This window comes from Arachis hypogaea, chromosome 11 (genome assembly GCF_003086295.3).
Source record: "Arachis hypogaea cultivar Tifrunner chromosome 11, arahy.Tifrunner.gnm2.J5K5, whole genome shotgun sequence".
NCBI lineage: Eukaryota > Viridiplantae > Streptophyta > Magnoliopsida > Fabales > Fabaceae > Arachis > Arachis hypogaea.
This window is the reverse complement of record NC_092046.1, coordinates 99,129,864-99,138,668: the sequence shown is the minus strand read 5'-3', so window position 1 is coordinate 99,138,668 and position 8,805 is coordinate 99,129,864. Positions and strand designations below refer to the sequence as shown.

General features: G+C 38.0%; 1 non-coding gene across 1 annotated transcript; it reads right to left on the bottom strand.

Moving 5' to 3' along the window:
* Nucleotides 1–4,009: 4,009 nt before the first annotated feature.
* On the bottom strand, nt 4,010–4,117 carry LOC112724890 (small nucleolar RNA R71). The gene has a single exon (XR_003164030.1). It is a non-coding gene; the product is annotated as a small nucleolar RNA R71 (small nucleolar RNA).
* Nucleotides 4,118–8,805: the final 4,688 nt, after the last annotated feature.

Sequence of the window (8,805 nt, the reverse complement as noted above, 5' to 3'; positions counted from 1 at the left end):
CCCTGGGCACCAAACGTTTGCGCCAACGTTAGCCCTTAACTTGGTGGCTAACGTTGGCACATGAAAATCACAAGGGGAGGAGCAAAAGTTTGCGCCAACGTTAGCCCCTAACTTGGTGGCTAACGTTGGCGCCACAAGTGCACAAGGTAAGGCCAACGTTGGGGCCAAAGTTAGACCCCTAACTTTGGCACCAACGTTGGTATCAGCTGGATATGGGTGCTGATATGAAAAGTTTGGGCAAAAGTTAGCCCCTAACTTTTGCTCAAACTTTTGGTCGAACTTTTGCAAAACTCCAACCCGGTTCAATTGGTTCGTTTTGGTTCCTCTTCAAACTCCAAGAGCAATCAACCAAGGCCTCTTTCAACCCAATTCCACCAAGAGCAAAGGCCCAACTCAAGGCTTGAAGATCATTGGAAGAAAGTGTATAAATAGGATAGAATTCAAGTTCTTCGGGGAGCTTTCTTTTGGAATTTTCATAATAGTTTTTGGAAAGCTTTCTTTTGGAATTTTCATAATAGTTTTCGGAGAGCTTTCTTTTGGAATTTTCATAATAGTTTTCGGAGAGCTTTCTTTTGGGAATTTTCATAATAGTTTTCGGAGAGCTTTTGATATTGAGTGATCTTTAATTTCTTTGTCTTGGGGAAGGAGAATTCACTTCTCTTCCTATCAGTTTTATTGCTTTCAATTTCAATTACAATTGTCTTGGATTTTTGGGTTGGAGAATTGAAGAAATTCTGTTTCAATCTCAACCTTGGATCTCAATGCTTTATTTACTGCTTGATTGAATTTCAATTTCTGTTAATTGCTCTTCATCCACTTTCTTTGAATTTCAATTACAATTTCTTGTTGGATCTAGGAAGGCATTGAGATCTAGACTTGGTTTTCTAGTCTCTGGGTCCTGAGATCTAGTTTCCCAATTTTACATTCTCTATTACTGTTTTCCATGTTCATTTACTTTTCTGCTCTAAGATCCAATTTGATCCCACTCATCTTCTACTTCTCTGCTTGATGCAATTTACTTTTCCTTGTTTAAATTCTGCAAATCCAATCCCCAATTCCCTTTACAATTCCAGCCGTTTACATTTCTTGCACTTTAAGATTCCGCAATTTACATTTCTTGCATTCTAAGTTTCTGCTATTTAATTTCTTGTTCTTTAAGATTCAGCACTTTAATTCCCTGTTCTCTTTACTTCCATGCAATTTAATTTCTGCAAATCACAAAACACTCAACCAAATCTCGATTCGCTTGACTAAATTAACCACTAAGCTGAAATTGCTCAATCCTTCAATCCCTGTGGGATCGACCTCACTCCCGTGAGTTTTTATTACTTGATACGACCCGGTACACTTGCCGGTTAGATTTGTGTGTTTTGGGAGAAATTCATTTTTCCTCCAAAATACTCATCATGCACTTACTGGTTAGTTGTACGAAGTTGTGAAACAGATATAAGATCATGAACATGCATATTGAATTTTAAGCGCCGTTACCAAGGAATGGAATGATCACGATTTCGCACACCAAGTTTTTGGCGCCGTTGCCGGGGATTACAATTTCGTGCACCAAGTTTTTGGCGTCGTTGCCGGGGATTGTTCGAGTTTGGACAACTGACGGTTCATCTTGTTGCTCAGATTAGGTAACTTTATTTTAATTTTAAGTTTTTGTTTTTATTCTTTTAATTTTCGAAAAAATTTCCAAAAAATAAAATATATTTTTCTTCAGAATTTTTAAGAATTAATTCTAGTGTTTCATGAAGCATGTTGAAGTCTGGCTGGCTGTAAAGCCATGTCTAAATTCATTTGGATTGAGGCTTCCAAATCATCATTACAAGAGCAAGCTAGTTGTTGCTAATCAAATTTGTTATTGTATGACTGATTTGTATCTTCTAAAGCTTGGCTGGCCATTGGCCATGTCTAGTGTTTTGGACCGGAGCTTTCATTGAAAGCTTGGCTGGCTAGTGAGCCATGTCTAATTCCTGGACTGACGCTTTAGACTAAGAGTGCAAGATTCCCGGAATTCATATTAAAAATTTTGGACTCCTTATTTTTCTTTTTCACATTAATTTTTGAAAAATCCAAAAAAATTAGAAAATCATAAAATCAAAAATATTCTTGTGTTTCTTGTTTGAGTCTTGAGTCAATTTTATGTTTAGTGTCAATTGCACGTTTTAAATTTTGCATAAAATTTTCGAAAAATTCATGCATTCATAGTGTTCTTCATGATCTTCAAGTTGTTTTTGGTAAGTCTTCTTGTTTGATCTTGATGTTTTCTTGTTTTGTATCTTTTGTTGTTTTTCATGTGCATTTTTGCATTCATGGTGTCTAAGCATTAAAGATTTCTAAGTTTGGTGTCTTGCATGTTTTCTTTGCATAGAAAAATTTTCAAAAAATATGTTCTTGATGTTTATCATAATCTTCAAAGTGTTCTTGGTGTTCATCTTGACATTCATAGCGTTCTTGCATGCATTCTATGTTTTGATTCATAACTTTCATGCATTGAGTCTTTTTTTTTTGAATTGTTCTTGGTGTTCATCTTGACATTCATAGCGTTCTTGCATGCATTCTATGTTTTGATTCATAACTTTCATGCATTGAGTCTTTTTTTTTTCTCTTTCTTCATTAAAAAATTCAAAAAAAAATATATGTTATCTTTTTAAAAATCTTATCTTTTTAAAATCTTTTTCAAAAATCATATCTTTTCCATTTTTATTTATTTTTGAAAATTTCAAAAATCTTTTTCAAAATATTTTCAAAATCTTTTTCTTATTTTATCATATTTTCAAAAACCACATCATCAATTAATGTTTTGATTCAAAATTTTCAAGTTTGTTACTTTCTTGTTAAGAAAGATTCAAACTTTAAGTTCTAGAATCATATCTTGTGATTTCTTGTGAGTCAAGTCATTAATTGTGATTTTAAAATTCAAATCTTTTTCAAAACTATTTCTAATCATATCTTTCTATCATATCTTTTTAAAATCATATCTTTTACAAAAAAATTTGATTTTAAAATATCTTTTCTAACTTCTTATCTTCTTATCTTTTAAAAATTGATTTTCAAAATTTGTTTCAACTAACTGATTAACTTTTTGTTTGTTTCTTATCTCTTTCAAAACTACCTAACTAACTATCCCTCTCTAATTTTCGAAAATACCTCCCTCTTTTTCAAAATTTTTTTTTAGTTAATTAATTGTTTAAATTTTAATTTTAATTTTAATTCTCCTTTAATTTTCGAAAATCATCAACTTCTTTTCAAAAAAAATTAATTTTCGAAATTCCCTCTCCCTCATCTCCTTCTATTTATTTATTCATCTACTAACACTTCTCCTCACCCAAAAATTCGAACCCCTTCTTCTCTTCTGAGTTCGAATTCTTCTCTTCTTCATTCTCTTTCTTCTTTTCTTCTACTCACACAAGGGAACCTCTATACTGTGGTAAAAAGGATCCCTATTATTATTTTCTATTCCCTTCTTTTTCATATGAGCAGGAGCAAGGACAAGAACATTCTTGTTGAAGCAGACACTGAACCTGAAAGGACTCTGAAGAGGAAACTGAGAGAAGCTAAAATACAACAATCCAGAGACAACCTTACAGAAATTTTCGAAAAGGAAGAGGAGATGGCAGCCGAAAATAATAATAATGCAAGGAGGATGCTTGGTGACTTCACTGCACCTAATTCCAATTTACATGGAAGAAGCATCTCAATCCCTGCCATTGGAGCAAACAATTTTGAGCTTAAACCTCAATTAGTTTCTCTGATGCAACAGAACTGCAAGTTTCATAGACTTCCATCTGAAGATCCTTTTCAAATCTTAACTGAATTCTTGCAGATATGTGATACTGTTAAGACTAATGGAGTAGATCCTAAAGTCTACAGGCTCATGCTTTTTCCTTTTGCTGTAAGAGACAGAGCTAGAATATGGTTGGACTCTCAACCCAAGGATAGCCTGAACTCTTGGGATAAGCTGGTCATGGCTTTCTTAGCCAAGTTCTTTCCTCCTCAAAAGCTGAGTAAGCTTAGAGTGGATGTTCAAACCTTCAGACAGAAAGAAGGTGAATCCCTCTATGAAGCTTGGGAGAGATATAAGCAACTGACCAAAAAGTGTCCTTCTGACATGCTTTCAGAATGGACCATCCTGGATATATTCTATGATGGTCTGTCTGAATTAGCTAAGATGTCATTGGATACTTCTGCAGGTGGATCCATTCACCTAAAGAAAATGCCTGCAGAAGCTCAAGAACTCATTGACATGGTTGCTAATAACCAATTCATGTACACTTCTGAGAGGAATCCTGTGAGTAATGGGACGCCTCAGAAGAAGGGAGTTCTTGAAATTGATACTCTGAATGCCATATTGGCTCAGAATAAAATATTGACTCAGCAAGTCAATATGATTTCTCAGAGTCTAAATGGAATGCAAGCTGCATCCAACAGTACTCAAGAGGCATCTTCTGAAGAAGAAGCTTATGATCCTGAGAACCCTGCAATATCAGAGGTGAATTACATGGGTGAACTCTATGGGAACACCTATAACCCCTCATGGAGAAATCACCCAAATTTCTCATGGAAGGATCAACAAAAGCCTCAACAAGGCTTTAATATTGGTGGAAGAAACAGGTTTAACAATAGTAAACCTTTTCCATCATCCACTCAGCAACAGACAGAGAATTCTGAGCAGAATCCATCTAGCTTAGCAAATTTAGTCTCTGATCTATCTAAGGCCACTCTGAGTTTCATGAATGAAACAAGGTCAATCATTAGAAATTTGGAGGCACAAGTGGGCCAGCTGAGTAAAAGGGTCACTGAAACTCCTCCTAGTACTCTCCCAAGCAATACAGAAGAAAACCCAAAAGGAGAGTGCAAGGCCATTGAATTGACCATCATGGCCGAACCTACAAGAGAGGAAGAGGACGTGAATCCCAGTGAGGAAGACCTCTTGGGACGTCCAGTGATTAACAAAGAGTTTCCCTCTGAGGAACCAAAGGAATCTGAGGCTCATCTAGAGACCATAGAGATTCCATTGAACCTCCTTATGCCCTTCATGAGCTCTGATGAGTATTCTTCTTCTGAAGAGAATGAGGTTGTTACTGAAGAGCAAGTTGCCAAGTACCTTGGTGCAATCATGAAGCTGAATGCCAAACTATTTGGTAATGAGACTTGGGAAGATGAACCTCCCTTGCTCATCAATGAACTGAGTGATCTGGATCAACTGACATTGCCTCAGAAGAAACAGGATCTTGGAAAGTTCCTAATACCTTGTACCATAGACACCATGACCTTTGAGAAGGCTCTATGTGACCTGGGGTCAGGAATAAACCTCATGCCACTCTCTGTAATGGAGAAACTGGGAATCTTTGAGGTGCAAGCTGCTAGAATCTCATTAGAGATGGCAGACAATTCAAGAAAAGAGGCTTATGGACAAGTAGAGGACATGCTAGTAAAGGTTGAAGGCCTTTACATCCCTGCTGATTTCATAATCCTAGACACTGGAAAGGATGAGGATGAATCCTTCATCCTTGGAAGACCCTTCTTAGCCACAGCAAGAGCTGTGATTGATGTGGACAGAGGAGAATTGATCCTTCAACTAAATGAGGACAACCTTGTGTTTAAAACTCAAGGATCTCTCTTTGTAACCATGGAGAGGAAGCATGAAAAGCTTCTCTCACTGTAGAGTCAATTAGAGCCCCCACAGTCAAACTCTAAGTTTGGTGTTGAACTTCCATATCCAAACTCTAAGTTTGGTGTTGGGAAGTCTCAACAATGCTCTGAACATCTGTGAGGCTCCATGAGAGCTCACTGTCAAGCTATTGACATTAAAGAAGCGCTTGTTGGGAGGCAATCCAATTTTTATTTATCTAATTTTATTTTTATTCTTATTGTTCTTTCATGTTTTATTAGGTTCATAATCATGTGGAGTCACAAAATAAATAGAAAAATTAAAAACAGAATCAAAAACAGCAGAAGAAAAATCACACCCTGGAGGAAGAGCTTACTGGCGTTTAAACGCCAGTAAGGAGCATCTGGCTGGCGTTCAACACCAGAACAGAGCATGGATCTGGCGTTGAACGCTAGAAACAAGCAGCATCCTGGCGTTCAGACAACAGGAATGCACACTGCGGAAAGCTGGCGCTGAACGCCAGAAACATGCTGCATCTGGGCGTTGAACGCCCAGAACAAGCATCAATTCAGCGTTTAAATGCCAGAATTGCATGCAAAGGCATTTTACATGCCTCAATGGTGCAGGAATGTAAATTCTTGACACCTCAGGATCTGTGGACCCCACAGGATCATCTCAGCATCTGTGGACCCCACAGGATCCCCACCTACCTCCACTCATACTCTCCCCTCTTCTCATTCATCCTCTCTTCCCAATAAACACCTTTCTCCAAAACCCATTCACCACTCACATCCATCCACTCTTCCCCATAAACCTACCTCATAAACCCCACCTACCTTCAAAATTCAAAATCATTTTCCCACCCAAACCCACCCCATATGGCCGAACCTTAACCCCTCTCCCTCCACTATATAAACCTCTCCATTCTTCTTCATTCTCACATAACACAACCCTCTCATCCCCTTCTTGGCCGAAACACAACCCTCTCTCCCTCTCTTCCATACCTTCTTCTTCTTCTTCTTTTCTTTCTTCTCTTGCTCGAAGGCGAGCAATATTCTAAGTTTGGTGTGGTAAAAGCATAAGCTTTTTATTTTTCCATTACCATTGATGGCACCTAAGACCGGAGAATCCTCTCGAAAAGGGAAAGGAAAGACAAAAGCTTCCACCTCCGAGTCATGGGAGATGGAAAGATTCATCTCCAAAGCCCATAAAGACCACTTCTATGACGTTGTGGCCAAGAAGAAGGTGATCCCCGATGTCCCTTTCAAACTCAAGAAAAATGAGTATCCAAAGATCTGACATGAGATCCAAAGAAGAGGTTGGGAAGTTCTAACAAACCCCATCCAACAAGTCGGAATTCTAATGGTTCAAGAGTTCTATGCTAATGCATGGATCACTAGGAACCATGATCGAAGTAAGAACCCGAACCCAAAGAATTATCTCACCATGGTTCGGGGGAAATACTTAGATTTTAGTCCGAAAAATGTGAGGTTGGCGTTCACCTTGCCAATGATGGAAGAGAACGCACGCCCCTACACAAGAAGAGTCAACTTTGATCAAAGGTTGGACCAAGTCCTCATGGACATATGTGTGGAAGGAGCTCAATGGAAGATTGACTCAAAAGGCAAACCGGTTCAACTGAGAAGACTAGACCTTAAGCCTGTAGCTAGAGGATGGTTGGAGTTCATTCAACGCTCAATCATTCCCACTAGCAACCGGTCTGAAGTTACAATAGACCGGGCCATCATGATCCATAGCATCATGATTGGGGAGGAAGTGGAGGTTCATGAGATTATACCTCAAGAACTCTACAAGGTGGCTGACAAGTCCTCCACTATGGCAAGGTTAGCCTTTCCTCACCTCATTTGCCACCTATGTAATTCGGCTGGGATTGACATAGAGGGAGATATCCTCATTGAAGAGGACAAGCCCATCATTAAGAAAAGGATGGAGCAAACAAGAGAGCCTATTCATGGATCTCAAGAGACGCATGAAGAAGCTCATCACCAAGAAATCCCTGAGATGCCTCAAGGGATGCACTTTCCTCCATAGAATTTTTGGGAGTAAATCAACACCTCCCTAGGAGAATTAAGTTCCAACATGGGACAATTAAGGGTGGAACATCAAGATCACTCCATCATCCTCCATGAAATTAGAGAAGATCAAAGAGCAATGAGGGAGGAGCAACAAAGACAAGGAAGGGACATAGAAGAGCTCAAGGACATCATTGGTTCCTCAAGAAGGAAACGCCACCATCACTAAGGTGGACTCATTCCTTGTTCTCAAATTTTCTGTTTTTCGTTTTCTTTATGTTAAGTGCTTATCTATGTTAGTGTCTTATTACATGATCATTAGTATTTAGTAACTTTGTCTTAAAGTTATGAATGTCCTATGAATCCATCACCTCTTTTAAATGAAAAATGTTTTTAATTCAAAAGAACAAGAAGTACATGAGTTTCAAATTAATCCTTGAACTTAGTTTAATTATATTGATGTGGTGACAATACTTTTTGTTTTCTGAATGAATGCTTGAACAGTGCATATGTCTTTTGAAGTTGTTGTTTAAGAATGTTAAATATGTTGGCTCTTGAAAGAATGATGACAAGGAGACATGTTATTTGATAATCTAAAAAATCATAAAAATGATTCTTGAAGAAAGAAAAAGCAGTGAATACAAAAGCTTGCAGAAAAAAAAAAGAAAAAAAATGGCAAAAAAAAAGAGAGAAAGAAAAAGAAAAAGCAAGCAGAAAAAGCCAATAAACCTTAAAACCAAAAGGCAAGGGTAATAAAAAGGATCCAAGGCTTTGAGCATCAGTGGATAGGAGTGCCTAAAGGAATAAAATCATGGCCTAAGCGGCTAAACCAAGCTGTCCCTAACCATGTGCTTGTGGCGTGAAGGTGTCAAGTAAAAACTTGAGACTGAGCGGTTAAAGTCAAGGTCCAAAGCAAAAAAAAAAGAGTGTTCTTAAGAACCCTGGACACCTCTAATTGGGGACTTTAGCAAAGCTGAGTCACAATCTGAAAAGGTTCACCCAGTTATGTGTCTGTGGCATTTATGTATCCGGTGGTAATACTGGAAAACAAAGTGCTTAGGGCCCCGGCCAAGACTCATAAAGTAGCTATGTTCAAGAATCAACATACTGAACTAGGAGAATCAATAACACTATCTGAACTCTGAGTTCCTATAGATG